The sequence below is a fragment of the Rhea americana genome, unplaced genomic scaffold (genome assembly GCF_003343005.1).
Source record: "Rhea americana isolate MKP2758 unplaced genomic scaffold, rheAme1 scaffold_11, whole genome shotgun sequence".
Lineage (NCBI taxonomy): Eukaryota > Metazoa > Chordata > Aves > Rheiformes > Rheidae > Rhea > Rhea americana.
This window is the reverse complement of record NW_028185150.1, coordinates 1708480-1727525: the sequence shown is the minus strand read 5'-3', so window position 1 is coordinate 1727525 and position 19046 is coordinate 1708480. Positions and strand designations below refer to the sequence as shown.

The following is a 19046-nucleotide window of genomic DNA, read 5'->3' as shown; positions in this document are numbered from 1 at the left end:
CTAAAAACAAATTCTTTAATATGGTGAATAATGGTATCTTTCTTGTAGGTCTGAAGTTTCAGCAACAGCAGCACCTCAATTTATGGTAGTAAATGTTTGTTCAGGATTGTAGCAGATATTCTTGAAATTCAAAATCTTGAGAATTTTGTTAGAAATAATTGTAAATTACTTTAGGTCTATGCTTCAACGAGGACTCACTGAATAATCATCTTTGTTAAAAGTCAGCTTTGCTTTACAGAAGGATTTTGCTGAAGTTATTTAAGAAACCTCTCAGTTTGCTCAGCTGAAATGTACCTTCAAGACTAGATTCACATGCCTGAACATTAGCATCCGAATGGTATCCAAGACATATGAGAGAGGACTTGCAGGAGAACCTTTCTCTTCTCACTGTCTACTTGAAGCCAGACAACATTTTAGAGAATCTCAGTGATCACTAAATGCTTCAATTTAGGTAATGTTACAGGTTAAGTAACTCAACTGCCTCCTGCTGCTTTTTCTGCACTCTTTCTAATATGCTGATATCACTTTTGATTTTACTGAATTCTTATTCTTATATGATTCATACAAAGTGTTACTGTCAGAATGTAAAATGCGCATTATCTAACTTTATAGGCTAAATTGTCAAAGCCAAGCATGGGAAATTACACTCACCATTGCTGTTAGCATACTGTTGTCAAACAAGAAATTCTATGTCTATTGCTTTAAAGTTATTATTTTATTCTTGTAAATTCAGTTGTGGACTCTCTCCAGACTAAATGGTGATACTTCATATCAGTATGTACAATTCCAGAAACAGGAAAGGATGTTGGATGCTTTATTCAAATTAGGTCTGATAACATTTTTTTAATCATAATTTAATAATACGTATAAGAAAGAGAAGAATTTGTTATTCTTTTAGTGTTGTTATAGGTGTTTTATCTTATTAACTTAGTTACAGAGTCACAAAATAACTCAGATTGGAAAGGACCTCAGAAAGTCCAATCCCTTGCTGAAATAAGTGGCCATCTGAGATCAAGTTGCGCAGGACCATGTCCCATTGGTTTTGAGTATCATCTAGGACAGTAATCCTGTGGCCCCTCTGGGCACTTGCTCCAGTGTGTGATTACTGTCACTGAAAAAATGTGTTTCCTGGTACTGTGTAGAATTTCCTGTGCTGTAACATATTTCTGGGGCCTCTTGACCTACTACTGTGCACTTCTCAGAAGTATTTGGCTCCATTTGTTCTCTACCCTCCCACTAAGTACACGAATATAGCAGTAACTTAACCACCCTTAACCTTCTCTTCCTAAGGCTGAATAAATCTATTTTTGTCAGCCTGGAAGCTTGTAGGGAAATTGAATTAAAAGTGGAATACAAAATGTTCTAAAGAAAGGAAGAGACAATGTTTAACCAGGCCCATTTCATCTAAAGCTGTTTTTTAACGTGTTAGCCACAGGGAGGAGAAAACAGCATTTATTAGTCTAGCACTACTATGCACAAAAATTACACTGTGATTACATTGTGATTGTAGGCAATGGAACATTTAATTTTGTCCATGATACTGTCTCTGCACATTCATATGCACTGGCTCATGTTGCTCACGGCTGTGGAAATGGAAAAAAAGAAAAAAAATAAAAGCTATCATGAGAAGTACAATCTGTGTGTCAGTGAAGGATCAAGAATTTTTCAAGTTTTGACTAAATTAAAAATAAATACATAATTTCAGCCCTGATTATTACTTTGGGGAAGKAAGGACAGAAAAGAAGGGTGACTGTTTATTTTTTAAACATAAACTAGTGTAAGGGAAACAATACTGCTGTAGTGTTAAAATGTTGAAACCGAATGTTTCAACTTCTTTAACATTTTCCCATGTTTTTGTGTCTCACTAAAACTGTTTGTGAGTTCTCACTGAGTTCTCATTTATTTAAAATCTRCACTTTTTCTTATAATATTAGAAAACAAGAAAGCAACAATGACAACTCCTACTACTATTACTGCGTTAAACCCAACATAGTGGATACTTAAAAAGAAAATTAGWAAAGTTTTGGAATGATCATGGCATTTGAATCATTTCCCCTCAATTGCATTTTCTGACTATTCCTTTAGGAAGTTATCCTTTAGGATTATGTCACACAAATTAACCAAATTCAATTCTCCTTTAAGAAGAATTTTRTTTAGTCCTTCATATCTTCTAAGAGAAACTTATTTCCCTTTTAAGAATGTACAGGCTTTTCTGTTTGGAAATGTAATGCCTAATTTTAATTCATCTCTTTCTTCAGTTTACTGACTTCTGCAGGTAACTTTCATCAGAACCATCATATAAAGGATTTGCAAAAAGTGAATATCCTGAGAAGGGAAGTTCATTGTGTTCTTGCAGAGAAATGGAAAGTTATTTGACATAACAATGAAAGAAGGAAGTGTTTTCTCCTCCCATTTGAACCTCCTGTTTGAATTCTTGAGAGGAAGACAGCAAGGACAATTAAGAAAAAGAAGTCACCAGATGTATGAAAAAATTGTCAGGYAATATTGGCAGAGATCTTAAGTTTTAAAATCAGTTTGTTTTTAGCAGCTCAAAATGTTAACAAGTGTTATTTTAATCCTTTAAACAGCAGGGAATGAAGGGGAATCTTTGAGCTTTTTTGATCATATAGAAGAAATTTTCTCTCCAGTCAGCTGTGAGTTGAAAGCAGTTCATTGCTCATGAAGATGTAAAAGATCATCAGTAATACCAAGAAAGCAATTTCTGTCACTGATGCTTTTGACTGACATAAAATTTTTCTGGGACAAATGCACTAGAACATTATATGGCATTTCATAACCCACTATTATGTAAGATGCAGAACCAATCYGTTATGTAACTCTGCTATCTTGACATGAATCTGTTTTTAATTTGTTTTACTTTGCCAGATTTTGTGTTTTGAAATGAAATTTTTATTATTTGTAGAAGGAAAGCAAAGCTCTAGAGCTACTAAGATGTATGAGAGAAAAGGAATCATTGTAACTATCTAAATTTAGCAGTTATAGGAGGAAAAAAAATGTTTGTGACATATTAACTTTTATTTAAAAGATTGCTCGTTAGACCAGATTGAAATTTGTATTGTGAATTTATCACTACATGATGTGCACTTGCAGTCCTTCTATAGGCTGTTAATGTCTGAGACAAAAGCCATAGACTAAAGTTTGTGACAGATTAATTGTTATTCTGCTATTTTAACAGAACAAGTTTTAATGAATTAAAGAAGCTTGATCAGTTTTCTCTGTGTTGGAAAAATATCCTTATCTGCCTGGTCAAACACATTTTTGCTAGCTAGAATATATTTCATCCCAGAAAGAAAAAGAAAACAAGAAAAAAGCGCTTATTTTGGAACACAATACTATCTGTTGTTAGATTTAGAAAGAAAGCAGTTTGACTGTCTATTTCTGTTGCCATTATGAAATAATAACATGAAAAAATAGCTTTGTGCATGACATTTCCCTTTTTCACATGCAGATAAATAAAGTCAGACAGAGTGTTTTTTATGCTTAAATTCAAAGATTTTCAAAATAAATTAGATGTGATTTATTGTAGACAGTGTAAACGATATTTCCTTTCCTGGTAATTAAAATACCCAGTGGGTTATTTAGTGTATCTTCAATAACCATGTGAGAAACAACTTGTATTCCTCATTAAACTTTCACAAGATTTAAACACTTGATCATTTTCTAGAGATTTATTTTGAAGAGATGTTTCTGATTTTAATTATGTGATTGCACAGTACTTTTTATGGGTCTATTAATTGCACATTACAGATATTTATGGAAATTAATCTAATTTAAATAGTGAAAGAGACTGATAACTGTGAGACTTGYTTTTTTTTTCTGTGGAAGGTTTGGATGAGGAAAAAGATTCTGTGATGAGAAGGGGTAGTCTCATGATTAATGTTATTACAAAACTGGTTTGTTAAATCTCTATTTTCCTCCTTGGGATCAATGTCATGATAGCTGCTCAGCTATCAGTAGGTAGTTTGTTTACCTACTGGTTCCCACTTTGGTCTTGAGGATATAATTTGCACAGACTTTGAGCATTTGTAAGGAGGATTAATTATTTGGAARCTATATTTTTAATGAACAAGGTACTATATAAATCAAAACTGAAGAAAAGCTATGTCCTAATSATCTCAAATTGGGCCACTGAAATTATTTTTTTCACTCTTTATGAGCAGAGATTACTCTGTCCTTCCACTTCATAAGAGATATTGCAAAAATAAACTCATTACTCAAAGTTCAAATCATAATTAAGACTCTCAAATATATCTTCGCTGAAATCAGAGAAATAAAAACGATATCTATGCTCTGGAAACTACCTCACTCAGTTATTTGAAACAGTCAAAATCAGCAACATGGAAATCAGAATGAGCTAATGCCCTTTTCCAAAAAGCAGTCATGTCTAGTTTCAGATAYAAGGATAATGTTACTCACACAAAAAGTGATGAGAGAAGTAATAATTTCTTTAGTGGAGTAGCATTTGAATAACGTCCTGTAAATAAATCATGGGGCCATTCACTAAATRTTGTGAAGGAAACAAAATTTTAAATAACTACTCATTGAGCGAGCATCATCCATTCTGTGAACAGAGTGATTCTGTTATCTTGGGGAAAAAATAGCGTATGCTTCTTTAATTAGGGACTTGTAGGGCACACATGCAAGACAGATAATTAAAGGTTTTATCAGCATCTTAGTTCTACCATTCCTTAAATACTCAGCACTTGACAGCAAACTCTTACTAATTTTATAGCCCAATTGGTTAATGTTTGTGAGAATAATCATAAAGAAATTTTCCTAATCATTCTTTTTAATTTGCAGCTTACAGATATCTTTTTTACTCTTGCTTCAAGAAATTCTGCCAATGAACATAGTCGGCATTTTACCCAACTGTTGCAACACTAGACTCTCTAAAAGAGAAAGAAGAACAGGTACAGTTTTGCTGCATGCTTTTAAATAGAAGTCTTATTAATTTCAATGATTTTTTTCTGATTTTATACAACAGAGAACTCAATGCTATTCATTTTGAGAGCAAAGTAGATAGGTTTGCTGATTAGTATTACAAAATGAAGAAATTTACCAGGTATTCCTTTGCTTGGCAACTTGGAAGGAATAATCTACACTGTTTTGCAGAATATGCAGATTTACTTTCTGTTTTTCACATTAAACAAGTGCCTTAGAACTATTTTCCAGAAAATGCTGCCTCTTACATAAATTCAATAAGAAAAACACATACCTTTCAAAAGCATGCCGCTTTAGCAATCTGCTGACAGTAAGCTATTGTGTAGCAAAGGAGACTGTCATCTGACATTTGTGGTAGACTCCAGGTAAGAATTCTGAATTTTAGCCTGGACATTGGTAGTCTGAACGCAGACAAAGATGAGGATTTAAACACCGGSCTGTGACTTTATTAGCTTAGCATACTTTTAAGTGGGTCTAGTGTGGGGAGACTGAAATCTGTACTCCTGCTTTAGAGACAAGATCTACCAGCAGAAACCCAGGTTCATTTCGGTTTAGGAATCACAGGCCTAAACTAGGCCTTTGCAGCTAAGCCACAAACTCTGACGAACTCAATATGCCTACAAAGCACGAAGTGTTAAAGCTTCATTCCCATACTCCAGCAGAACTGTATCTCTAGGATTCATGGTGGTGGAAAAATCTTCACTGGTTTCTGGAAGTGGTCCAACTGGAAAATTTTCTTTCTTATCAACAAGAAAACCTCAATGACTAAGAAGATCTACAAAGTCTTTGTGAACAGCCTCCTAAACTCCTTTGCAATAGGCAGGAAGGTGAATTTTAGAGCAATTTAGACAGTCGAAAAAGGTGGAAAAGGGGAAAGAGGAAAATGAAAGTAAGTGGTTGTTCARTGCTAGTTTATCTGGCTTTTGGAGGAGGAAAAACCCTTGTACAACTGGAACCTTTCAGTGTACATGTGACTTTTTCTTTATGTAGGCTGCTTGTCATCCACAGTCTGATCAAATGTCCCTGGATATGGGTCAGGTGCAAATCTYGTGTGAAAGCCAGGGGGGTTCTAAAGATCCCTGTTTAAGTGCTGCCTATGTAGGATATGCACTGCAGCGGCAAGTGATGGGGTTAAGTCAATGTATCAGTGCAATCCCTTCCTTTCAGTATGCCTACTTCCTTATCTGTCTGGTCTATGCATGATATTTTTTATTTTCCTGTGCAAGCTAGAAAATGCATAGTTACAGAATGCAAGTAAGTGTCTTAAATGGCATGGCTTCCTAAAGCTGACCTCATTTTGGGGTATATGGCATAGAGCATGAAATTATAAACCTCTAGGGTGAAAAGCATGTTCATCCAACAGAAAGCAGTAATTGTGACACTTATGAGTGAGGCATGAAGGACAATTTTGTCGTGGTTTTCAGAAAATGATTTGAGGCTACAACTTCACTTCAAGTTACCTGCCTATGTCTTTGGGGATACCTCTGACATAAGTAGTATAGTTCCTTTTAGGAGATAAAATCTTRTGAGAATTTATATTTTAGAGAGCACTAGCAGTATATCTGGATTCAGGGAAACCTGAGAAAAGCCCAGTGCCACCATTTATGCTATATAAACACTGGCATTAGACTTTCTTGACTGAATTCTAATAATTAAGAATACCTATGAAGAAAAACAACTGATAATCCTTAACCATGCACCATATCAAAAATACATGGCTTTTCCATTTGAAAGGAAAGAATATATTTAATGATATGATCAGTGTCAGGTAGCTGCTAAAATGTTTTGTACAAATGCATATTTTCTAGGTGAAAAATTATCAAAATTCTAGAGGGAAGAAAGCAAGCATCAATTTTGAAATCTATCCAGTGCTTCCAGAGAGTAATATACAAAGCTGTGTTGTTTACTTGTCCTTGTAATTGGATGGAAAATTTCATGGGAATTTAAAGAAACCAGAGATGCCAACTGAATGTGAACTTACAGGCACATAGATATTCTGTAGGCATTGCTGAAATAATAACCCCACCTATATAAAATGAAAAGGGGGAAAAATTTAGCATATTTTTCTCATAATATTTACTATCTTTACTAAAACCAAAGATTCCTAGTAAGTAATTTAGCCTAGTTATAGTTTAAAGCTCCCTTTTCTTTTGAAGACATCGTGCCCTTCTGTCAGTTTCCCCTTTGATAACATGACAGCTTTATGTAATTTTCATGGATAGTTTTTATTGAGGTGACATTTAAAGCTTGTATTCCCCTATCACTGACTGTACTTCTACTGTAATTTAAAAGAAGTGCTGAGCACAGCACTTTTATTTAAAGAAATAGAAATCAATAATCTGTTGTTGAGTTGCTGGGAAATTTGGGTGGCTTGTAGTTCATTTCAGAATCCTATTCATTACTAAACAGTTAAAAAAAAAGGTTTTGATGTATCTAAACTGTAATTATTTTTTTCTCCTTTTTTCTCCTTTTCCAAAATTGAAAAGTTTTATGTATGAAAAAAAATACTTAGGAAACCCTAGAAAGGCTGGAAATGTAAAATTTATGGTGTATTTTCATTARATGACTACTATATTTTTTAAATCATTATTAAAACCATTCTCTTAAACAATATTCAATATTAAATCCAGTGGGAAATTTGCACATTTATAAAGCCAGAATCTTGGCAGGAAGAAACATCACACAAACACAAGAGCAAAGCTTAACTGTAAGTAGATAGAATAATTAGCTGTGACTAAGGATCCGCAAAAGGTTCACCATGAAAAGATTCACAGTGTTTCTAAGGGAAAGATAAGTAAAAATGATTTGAATAACATTGGAAGATGAGCTTATAATTTATAACTAGCCTTTGAGTATTCAAGAACTGTTGAGAAATGATTCATTTAATATTTGTGTAGAAACTGGAAATAGTTTTAGCTTTTTATATATGTCCTTGTTTCTCCTCAAAGCTCAGGGCTGTTTTAAGCCCTCCCTCCCTCGTGAGAAATTATTCATTTTTTACTGATTGTGGTTAAATGGAAGTTTTCTGAAGTTGTAAAACACTTAAATATATTGTTCCCTCAGTATCCTGATTTCATTCCAGAGCTGAAATTTGTTTGTCTTAGAAGGAGAAAGTCTCAGGAATATGGTCAATATGATCATACATTAACTACATCTTAGTTCGTGAGCAAAAGGCTTAAGCACGCGCAGTTCTATTTTATTTTGATATGTGTAGCTCAGGATAGTTTCAAGTTATTATTTTATTCTTTGATTTTCAATATMTTATCATACTATTTTATTCTTTGAATTTCCCTTTGGGTGGAAGCAGCAGAAGCACCCATTTGTTTACTACCTAGYGGGAAAAGGACAGAAACTGACCCCACAGTTACTTAGACTTCAGTTTAGGTAAGCAGATGCTATCAATATTGTTGAACCATAAGTCTGTTGCAGTGTTACAGCATACTCAGCACATTTGTAGGTGGAAAAGGACAGCTGATCAACTGCTAGGTAAACGCAAAAAAAAATTATCGCAGTCATAATGAAAGCGATTATAGCTGCTTTTATGGTATTTGGGCTAACTTCTCACACTTTCCTTGCAAATACTTTTGCTATTACTTCTGTGCCATCAAAGTTGCACCCACAACATTTCTTGATCCTTCTGTTGATTACACTGATAGCAAGAGATGTTACTTCTCTTTTGCCTGTTCCTTAAGAGTCTCTGTGGATCACAGAGTAAGACACGGTTCCTTTTGCCGTAGCTCTCCTGATCTCTTTGGCCTCTTTGTGCTGAATCCCATTAAAAGCTAAATATGTCCTTACGAACTTTTATATTACAACATGTTAATTCTTCGGAACTAGGAAAAATAGGTATAGTAAAGATTTACAGTTTCCTCAATTCTCAACTTCTTTTGTGATGATTTCTAATTACTAGTGTGCTGCTTCTTTTAAAAAAGAAGAAACTTTTTGCCCTGACCTGCACATTAAAAACAAAGTCCTCTCAGTAACTTGTTGATGTCATGCTAATGATCTGAGGCCTTCAGAGTTTTGCGAAGTAAATTGTTGAGTTACTTGCCAGTCCAGCCTGCACCTTCTCTCAGAAAAGAGAAAAAGCTACAAGCAAAAATACTAATGCAGCAGTCAATATATCTGAGTTCCTTCTTTTTCCTGCACATTTTTGATGCAAATTGCTTGCTAGATATGTAACTGCCTGATTATTTTTATTCTGATTTTGACTTAGAAGCAAAATTAGAGAAGCTCTATTTTTGTGCTAAGTAGTGTATATTCTCCAAACCTGCTTTCCAGGAGGCGTTAGTATACTTATTTTTCTAAAACTATTGAGAGTAATGAGGTGGGATTATTGCCTACCCTGTTTATGGCTGCACAGAAAGCACTTTATTAACTACAAACATGGCAAATATTATATTAGTCATTTTTCAAAGGTTTGCGAACATTGTTTTTTAAATTTCAGAAGAAAGGACATCATTTCGTACTTAACTAGTCAGGGTCAATGCAAGGTGGGCTTGACTGCCAGAGCAATGTTTTGGTTTCATCCAAAAGTATGATTTAACATCATATGAATAAAATTTTAATACAGTGTAAAAACAAAAGTGCTATCTTGAGTTGCTGTAAGACAATACTTCTAGAACAATTGCTTTATTCTTGATAGCACCATGAGACCAACTATTTGTAGACAATTGTAAGATAAGTCAACTTTCACATAAGCCACAATGCATTAAAGTACTTCAGTGGGCCAACTCTTTGCCCAACCATACATTAATATGAATAGCTATCAGTTTCATTGTTATTGCATAAAAGAAAACTGAGAGCTAGACAAACGTCAGAAGCAGAGAGGAAGGCTGAAACTATCTGTTTACATTCTGATCAAAAACTCTCATTTTCATAAGACCATACTTTTGTGAGAAAACTAGAAACTGTTGGGCTAAATTCTGTGAAAATATTATCTGATTACATTGTATCATGTAAATCTAAATAAAGTAATTATAAATAATATGATACAATATAATATTGCTCTGATTATAAACTTGTTTTCATATTGGAACATATATTGAAGGTGTCATGCTCATTACACGGACCAAATGATTTAATTAGCAACATTAATGGCCTTCCCTGTCTAGGTTTTAATTAATTCACCATAGATGAAAAAGGTGCAAGTTTAGGCTATTTCAAACAGTATTCTCATAAGATTTACTTTCTGTTAATTTCTCCTTCGTTGATATGTATTTCAATTTAGTCAGCTGTTTATGGAGTAGATACAGTGTACAAAGAAAATACGACATCCTTCTTCAGTAAGTAGAGTACTTTTCTAGTCTGCAAGGTACAAGCTCTCTCTTCTGTCTTCTGCTTACAAAATTACCATTAATATCCATAAGAATGTAACATGAGAAGTGAATGCAGATTTGGCAGCAGATCTGTTTTGCTGGAAAGAATATTTTGATTTCTGACTTGCCCTTGGTATTTATAAGAACGAAAAGCTTCAAAACTTATTGTAGAAAATAAGATTTCTCTGCAGAAGTACCTAGAAATATACTTCTATTCATTATCTCAGAATATCTTCTAAGTCATTTTTCTGATTATATTAATTTAGGAGGATAAAATATTATGTAAAACCAGAGTAGTATTTGCTTAGTGGATAGATACTGTATTTACTCTACCTTGTGCTTTGTTGGTATGGTAAAGGGAATACTGAATGGATGTAGTCAGTGTTCACTGAAACAAAAAGCCGTATCTTATGGCTTAGAAGTTTAGACTGACAGGTCACAGAGCAAAAGGGGCTTGATTGACAGGACACAAAGCAAAATTTCAGTTATTCATTAACTGTAATTACAACATGGTAACACTACTGAAAGATGAGCAGGACACAAAAAACAGGTTTTGTTTTGTGCAATATCTCTCATGTACAAGGCATTTCATCACACTTAGAAGAAATGTGTGTACACAAATGAAAACCATCACATTCAAAAAATTGTTTCTCTACAGCCATGAATACAGGACTTTCTTGTATTATGACAGGAAATTTTGTCCATCGAAGAGACTAATTTTCACAAAATTTTTGTTGCAATTCATGAACCACATTTTAAAAACAAAAACCAGTTCATGAGCCAGTTGGCAAAGGGAAAACTAGTAGCAACAAACTAATCTCTACATGCTATTCTAATAGTAATAAAGAGACCAGCAATATTTCTGACTAAAGAGGAAAAATATTGTAAGCAATGAAAACTTCTAGCCTAGTATCATAAATTAGAATTTATGATTAATCTGATTAGACAAGAGAATATTGAATATTAGTAAATATTGTAATGAAAAAAGTGTAATATTTAAAGTGAATGATAGAGGAACTCTCAAGCTAAGAGAGACTAAACACTATTCATTTTTATGGAGGGGAAAAAAAACCTCAGTGCTGAAGCTGCGAAGGTAACAGGAATGTAATTGTTCAGAGCACAGTGTATCTTGTAGTGAAAAAAAGGGGGAATTACACGRAATCATTCATTGGCAGTATTGTAGTTGCTGTCAATCTGTTCAACAATCTGTATATTCGTTTTAGCACATTAGCTGTGGGCTTGTTACTTGTGTAATGGTGGTCTTTATCAATTATTTATTCAATTTTCTTAATTTAAAGAAAGAGTTTGTATTAAGTTGAAACAACCCAGGCAGAAGATCACGTAGTGTATTTCTTTTTCTTTCTTTTTTTTCAACTGCTAAGACTCTGTCTTTCTTTGAATATATGTTTAAACTTAATAATTGTATTAAGTTTAAGAAATGAAAATAGACTCCAATTTAGGCAATTTCTACGTGTAATTCTATTTGTGCTGATGTCTCACTATAGTAAATGGAATTCTATGGAGAGACCATAGGCAGAGAGCTGAGGACTACTATTATAAGCCTATAATGCCAACTGACAAGTGTGTACAAAAGGAGTTGCAAATTCAATTTAATAGTATGTGAAACATGTTGAGGAGAAAAACAAACACCTCTTTCCTGGTGAGGTGTTTTCCATTATTTAGCATGGGCACTGAACTAGGTGCTAGAACCTCAAATATACAAAATCTATGAGCTATTTTTGGTAGCATGAACAAACATAATGTCTTTAATTCTCATTTCCTAAGTAATTCCAGACAAAGTAGCCAAAATGCATTTTTATAAGTGTGACCAACGTTAAAAATGTAAACAAACTTCCTTTAGGTTTGACTGGATGTCAATATTTTGCTGTTTATTGTTTGCTGTTGATAAGCAGCCAAGACACCTGTTTAAATGTGTTTGTCTGTATTTCCTATATTATGTGGAAATTCTTCCTATAGTTTGGAAAGCTGTCATATTGACCTAATATAACTATGCATGGTAAGCATGGTTCTTTACAAACATATTTTCATGGAGCCTGGGAAGAAATAGTTCATTGCAGATGCAAGTGAAGACATTTGTACTTCCTATTCAGCTTACCTTTTTGTATTGCTGTACATTTTTCCCCGCTTATTATGAGTCTAATATCTGCTAATTTTTGGTATGGCGCTGTGTTCATTGATTTACTGCAGATTTTTAGAGGCTTAAGAGGATAGGATTCTTTTGCCCCAGGCTATGAAGTGATACTACAGCTGTTCTGCTGCTACTGCAAAAGACCACTCATTTTAAAAACAAAAATTAGTCACAGGGAGCTGCACTTTCAAAAGGACTGAATTACCAAAATGGTGATCTCTAGTCATTTATTTTGGAGCCTCACTGGGCATTAACCAATAATCTAGTCTACAGGAACAACAACAAAAACAACGAGATATATAAGGCTAATTTGGTTCCACTGAGGGGAAAAAAAATCCATAACTATAGCTTTGAAAAAGATGAAATCTTTTACTGGGAATTGAATTACATTAAATTTATTTATTGTTAACTTTTTTGTGGAAAAAAGATTGGATATGTCAAGTTAATTAGGCACCTTTTAAATCCAGTCAATATCTACCTGTATTTATTTTACCTGCATGCTCCATATTGCTGTTTTTCTTACAGACTAAGACGTCTGCTGGTCAGTATCCCTGGCACTACCTCCTGCTCTTTCCTGAAGTGACATAGTGCTTCCGATAGCCTTCTGAGCATGACAGCTGCTGGCAAAGGGAAGACCAGGAGCTGAAAACAGAGGACAGGCGCGATATGAACTATAGCTCCTTTGAGGCAACCTGGCAACTCAGAAGAGCACAGATTAATGTTGGATCAAGATAGAATCACATCAAAACCTTCTTAAACTAAAGCAAAAACAATAGGGCTTTTTGAGAAAGTGCTGAAATGAAACATTTAAATCTGATTTTGGAATCTTTTTGTTAAAGATTTATTTCTCAGACATATTTCTTAATGTATACATATGTGATCCTATGTACTACCTACAACCTACACAGCTGGGGAATGTTTAAGGAATATTGTCTTTAAGCAGACATGAATCTCACAATCTGAAGGTTCTGACAGGATGTGCTGCATTAAAAAGTTCCCTTCAGTTCAATCCCAGTATTAAATAAAATAGCTGCTGAAGGCACAAACATTCTTGTGCAAGATATAAGTCCATTTCTGAAATTACCAGAATGAATAACACTGTGTTGTTTTTTGAAATAGATTTGACTTGCCGAGTTTTGGAATGACTGGTGCACATGTAAGAGAAATTGTACTGCATCTGTATATGACTGTTAGTTCTGCAGAGGATTCAATCTCAGCATTATTGAGGATGACTGTGTGATTGGAACTGGAGTGGGGATCTCTAATAGAAATAGAAGAACAGCTTGGCTGCCTGTAGATAGGCAAAAACTATAGAACGTAAAATAGGTCGTTGAATATTGTCTCTTCTGTTTTAAGAGATAAATCTGATGTATTCACTTAGGCCAATATTTCTTTGTAAAGCATATTGAGTTAAGGTTTCATTTTTATGGCTCTTCCTCTGTTGTTTTATTTATTTCCTTGACTTCTCACACATGGGGATATTTTTAGCATTTCTGTTACAGAAGGAATTTAGGACTGGAGTGAGGATTAAACCTTGTACCTATYGTTTTCAGTGCCATGTATTGCAAAAATCAGTTTAGGATACTTACAGGAGAAGGCAGTAATAATATCCCTTTGAGCCCCATGGGGAATGGAACAGCATATGGATTCAAACCTCCCAGCTACATGTACTTAACTGCAAAGTCAGGAGACAGGAGTCAAGTTTTCTTTGGCTTCCTGTATAATCGATAGAGAGAAACAGTTAGGGTGCTTCTTCTTGTCCTGGGAACTGAACCATCCTTTGAGAAATCTAATCCCTATTGACTACTTGAGGTAGTTCGGTTATGCATCTTGAGTTCTTTATGAATCATACCTCATATACATTATGTTTCTGATTTCTATGCAGAAAAATGCTTCAACAAACACCAGCCACTAATAGCACACCTTTGAAAGGCAAATTCCATAGTGAGAGTAATATATGCAAAGCAGAACTAACATGTGCATGTGTTTGGGTTGCATATATGAACTAATCAGCATAAAATTTGCAATGCATGTGTTAGATATTCTGCTATGTCTGATATAAGTTGCTGATTTTTTGCTTTCACCATCCTATTTCCCACCAGCTTCATGAATGTTTATAAAACTATTCTTATTTATGTTTTCACTAAATGCCTAGCTYCGCTTTTCTGGCTTTCAAGTTTAGAATGTTTTGTTTTATTTCTTGGGAAATATCAAGCTGATATCAGTCATATCTTGATGGTAAAGTTCAACAATTACTAGTCCATTAATTAAAGTTTCAAAAATCACAGTCCTGCTGTGTCTTATTTTTGATTATAGAAATCTTTTAGTACATAATTATAGGAATTAATGCTATATTAATAATACTAACTGAATGCTGTCATTTACCAAGATGAGCTGCACAAATCTATGCCTGCATGCATACTGTCGCTTGCATGTTTGGATACCCCAACACTCTTGCACACAGAATCACTTAGTTCATTTTGGCTACATTACAGTGAAGTTTGGAGAATAGTCCATTCTCCGTATTTTTCTAATCTTCACAAAAAGGATAATATAAAGTAACAGATACTATTGGTTGCGAAAAAGTTATATTGTTATCAAATAGAAAGAGAATACAACTTTCTCTTATTGTCTATAATTGCCCCTTTTCCTTTATATTTTTGGGGTAAGCAAATGCYGTGCAGACAACTGAAAGTTTTCAGTCGAGTCTCACAAGCTGAACCTTTATTCTGTGAGTGATTTTAACTTCTAGAACAGCTGGTTAGTCACATTTTTACTTTCTCTTTTCATTTGCTTTAATCTCTACGCTGCATTCTGAGGGGTATGTGGGCCACAGACAGTACTAGAGCTCAGCGCCAGCGTCGTCTCAGTCTGATCCCTTAGAGGAGTGGGTATAAAACTTTAGCTAGCATCTGCAGTTGAGCACAGAGAGTGAATTCAAGCTGCACTAACACTCATATTTGTTGGATCATGGAAATGATAAGAATTAAGCATGGATGGAAATTTTGGATGGATTTTACTTTTCAAGTCAATTAGTTAAAATGCTTACAGTCCCTGTGCAGGTATTTTTGCTCAGAATTAAAGCAGCCTTRRTTCAACTTTGGTTCAAATAACTCCTCAAATAATTTAAGTATGTGGAACCAAAGGTTCTTCACTTCCAAATGAAAGTGTCTACACTGGGATTTAATGCAGTCTAACAAAGGCATGTTAAATKCATATCTTTCTTTGGATGTCTCCATGGAAATCAAACTTGAGGTAGGTCAGGTACTTTCCAACATGAGCTAGTAATTCAGGTGTTTGATGATTTAGAATAATCCTTTGAGTTGTTCACAATCTGTTCTTTCTTTCTTGTGATGCAAAAATGCTTTTTGAAGTTATTCTGTAAAATGATTGAAGCATTTAAAATAGAATAGCAAACATCAAATGATGAATAATGTAAAACTAATAAGGAAGAATTAATATTCTGTTCCCTTGTGAATAAGGGCATTTATACAAAGTACAGCCATTGCCAAATGTTTGTATGAACACAGGAGATCACTGATTCATTGCATGACTAGGTGCTAAATTATTTTTTAGAGAATAAGGTTGTCCAGAAATCCTCATAGTTACACTAAATAAGTAGCCTTTGGTAGAACTATAACATCTGTCTGTTAAAGAACTCTTGATAATAACTCTTTTCCTTATTTCCAAGCAATGTTTATATACATATATATATATATATATATATATAAAAAATCTTTGTTTTTTTATTCTTCTCATATTCTTTTTTAATTTAAACTTTATCGTGAATATGTGATATTGAATGCTGATGAGCAATTCTAGACTGTTATTTCTGAATCATTTCTTCAATGGCTGTTTGGATATTAGATGATCTTGCARCTACCATATTACCTGTGGATATCTTTTTTTACTAGTCACTCATTACTCCAAATAATTATTTTTTTTTCATGTGGTTCTTTTACATTCTCTTAGTTGCAGAAACAGTACAGGTATAATAATATAATATGTTTGATAATAAAAAGGAAAAGTATAAAATGAACTGAAAATGATAGACATGTACTGCAAATGACAATAACGAAACTATATCCTGCTGAAGTTCTTGGTTTGGGTTTTGCGGGGGATGGATTTTGAAAGACAATTTCTTTGGAAGAATAGTTTTTTCTTTTAAGACTCTGTTTTGAAAATACATATGGCACATTAGATACTAGCAACACCATTTAACAAAAACTGCAGAAATAGCATTGGGAGCAACCACTCTCCTAATTCGCAAGGTACAACTAACCTTCGAACTAGAAGAAAACTTTTGCAGATAAACTAGGATCACTCAATGCAAGGATAAAGCAGGTCAAAAATCAGATAACCAGCAATATATCTTCAAAAGTGCAGGAAAGGTGGATGAATACTCATGCAGAATAAGAAATAGAAATATTTGGAGTCATAAGAAGTGTATTTGCAATGAAGAAGATGAGAGATTTTCTTTTGATTTATCTAATTTTTGCTGGGATTCTACTAGAAGGCTCATTAAAGGCAGATTCCTCAGAGTAAGGTCACAACCGTTGGCAAATATTTAATACAATCAGGTGAATTTCAGATCATATAGTTATTAAGACGAAGGTACAACGATAAATAGGTGTTCTCATTTTTTTTTAACCAGTGTCTCTGCTTGACTATTTTATGGAAATAGTAGTAGATGATGTAGACTGTTCACAGATCCGCTTGTGATAAACATTGCAAGATAAAAAGGCAAATGCATAAGAAACTACAATAGCTGGGATTTCTTAAGGAAGGTTAGTACCACAGAGAAGTTTGTTTCAGAATGATCATAGTTCCACTTCGGATTTTTTTTTTTTTAGAAATGGCCCCAGGTAGGCCTGACCAGTAATGGCTTTCATCTTTATACGCAGCTAGAGCACTATCACCAAGAATAGCTGGGGTAATGTGGATGTGTACTGATTCTCAATGCAGTGCAGCACAAAAATTGAGCAGAGGTAAGGAATAGAAAATGGAAGCATACTGCTGCAGATTTCTCTCCACTCACTCGTTCTGTGAGAGATCCTTTTGTCTATTTACAAATTTGTTTGGATGTGTCTATCTGTCAGTTGCACATCCGCAAATAGCGGCTGACTTGAGTGCTGAAGAACGAATTTTAAGTTTCACAAAAAAAAAAAAAAAAAAAAAAAAAGAGATAACCTCCATCTGTGCTTCTGGTGCTTCAGAATTGATGGCCTCAGTAGACAGATAGAGTAGGAAAGAAGGAAAGACACGCCAGAGTGCGTATGGAAAAAATAGAATTCAAAGAAATGAAGACAAAGCAGCTCCTGTGTMACTGACTGTCTCTCACTGAGCTAGTAATTGTTTGTGGCTCAAAAAAAATTGCACTAAGGCAGTATCTGTGTGGCATAGCTTATCTCTGGTTTTCATGACTAATTAATCCCAAGTGGATTGCTGCACCAATGTGACCATTTTACTTCTAGCATATAAGATAGCTTGGATATTTCTACATGTTGTCTAGTTCAATTATACTGAATTGCATTGGGACTTCTCTGTTTTTGTTGGGACAGCAACACGTGTCATACATATTGCCACAGTGACTTTCATTATGAATCTGTGAAGAAAAATCTGTGAAGAGATGGTTTCTGTTTTTTGTAGCAGCATTCAAACAAAAAACCCCCCAAATTTTAGATGACCATTCAAATTATTTAAAAATCTGGACTAAATGTATCTAACAAAGGTGTTGTAGTCATGCTCTTCTTCCCTGTTTCTAAGCTTGCTTTCATATGAACAGGAATGACCAACAGTTGGAGAGGTGAAATCTTCCACATTTTATGATACCAGTCTTCTAAGACTGTGGTTGTTGTTGAAGGTGACATGTTCCTGCAACAACAATTAGGAAATAAGGTGCATAGTATTAATCAACATTTTTATTTCATCTATATAAGTAATGTCAACAGCATTATAACAGCATTATAACAGCAATATAGCAGTATATTTTTGCCGTACATTTTCAGTGCACATTTTTTCCATTATATTTACAATCACATTTTCTTAGAAAATTTTTCAAAGGATTACACAATAAGATAAATATTTATTTCTTTGTTTTTATTTGCTGCCTCACTAATTTCCCTATCATGTTCATTTTTTTTGAACACAGGTAAATTCACTATCTGTCGGCATTTATTTTATTCTTGTACAACTGCATGTTTGATTCTATACAACCAATATGTAACACTATTAATTGACCATTAAGCTGCTTAGACATCAAACATGCCTCTGGTTCAAACTTAAAAAGCAAGTGATAACAACACTTCTGTTTTCATTCACAATTGATATTTCATCCATATATACCACAAAATGGGATAATACATGGAGTATATATGCAGAACTTTAGATTAGTTCTAAGTTCTTCCTTTGGAAATGAAATCGCTCTCTAAGCAAACTGTCCCAGATACACAGAATATTTTGCAGATCATCACAGTATGATTCTTCTGCTTGCTTTTTTGGGTACTTTGATCAGTGGCACAACAGTTACTGAAATGTTCAAGAGTCACACTGTCAGTATGTTTCCTAGAGCTGAAGCTTCTTTAAGTGAATGAAATAGCAATGCCTATTCAGAATAC

At 34.1% G+C, this 19046-nt stretch overlaps 1 long non-coding RNA gene across 1 annotated transcript; it reads left to right on the top strand.

Annotated features, from left to right (window-relative positions):
• The first annotated feature begins 2784 nt into the window (after positions 1-2784).
• On the top strand, positions 2785-13435 carry LOC146601020 (uncharacterized). Its single transcript, XR_014896737.1, has 3 exons — positions 2785-2808; positions 4822-4931; positions 12955-13435. It is a non-coding gene; the product is annotated as an uncharacterized LOC146601020 (long non-coding RNA).
• Positions 13436-19046: the final 5611 nt, after the last annotated feature.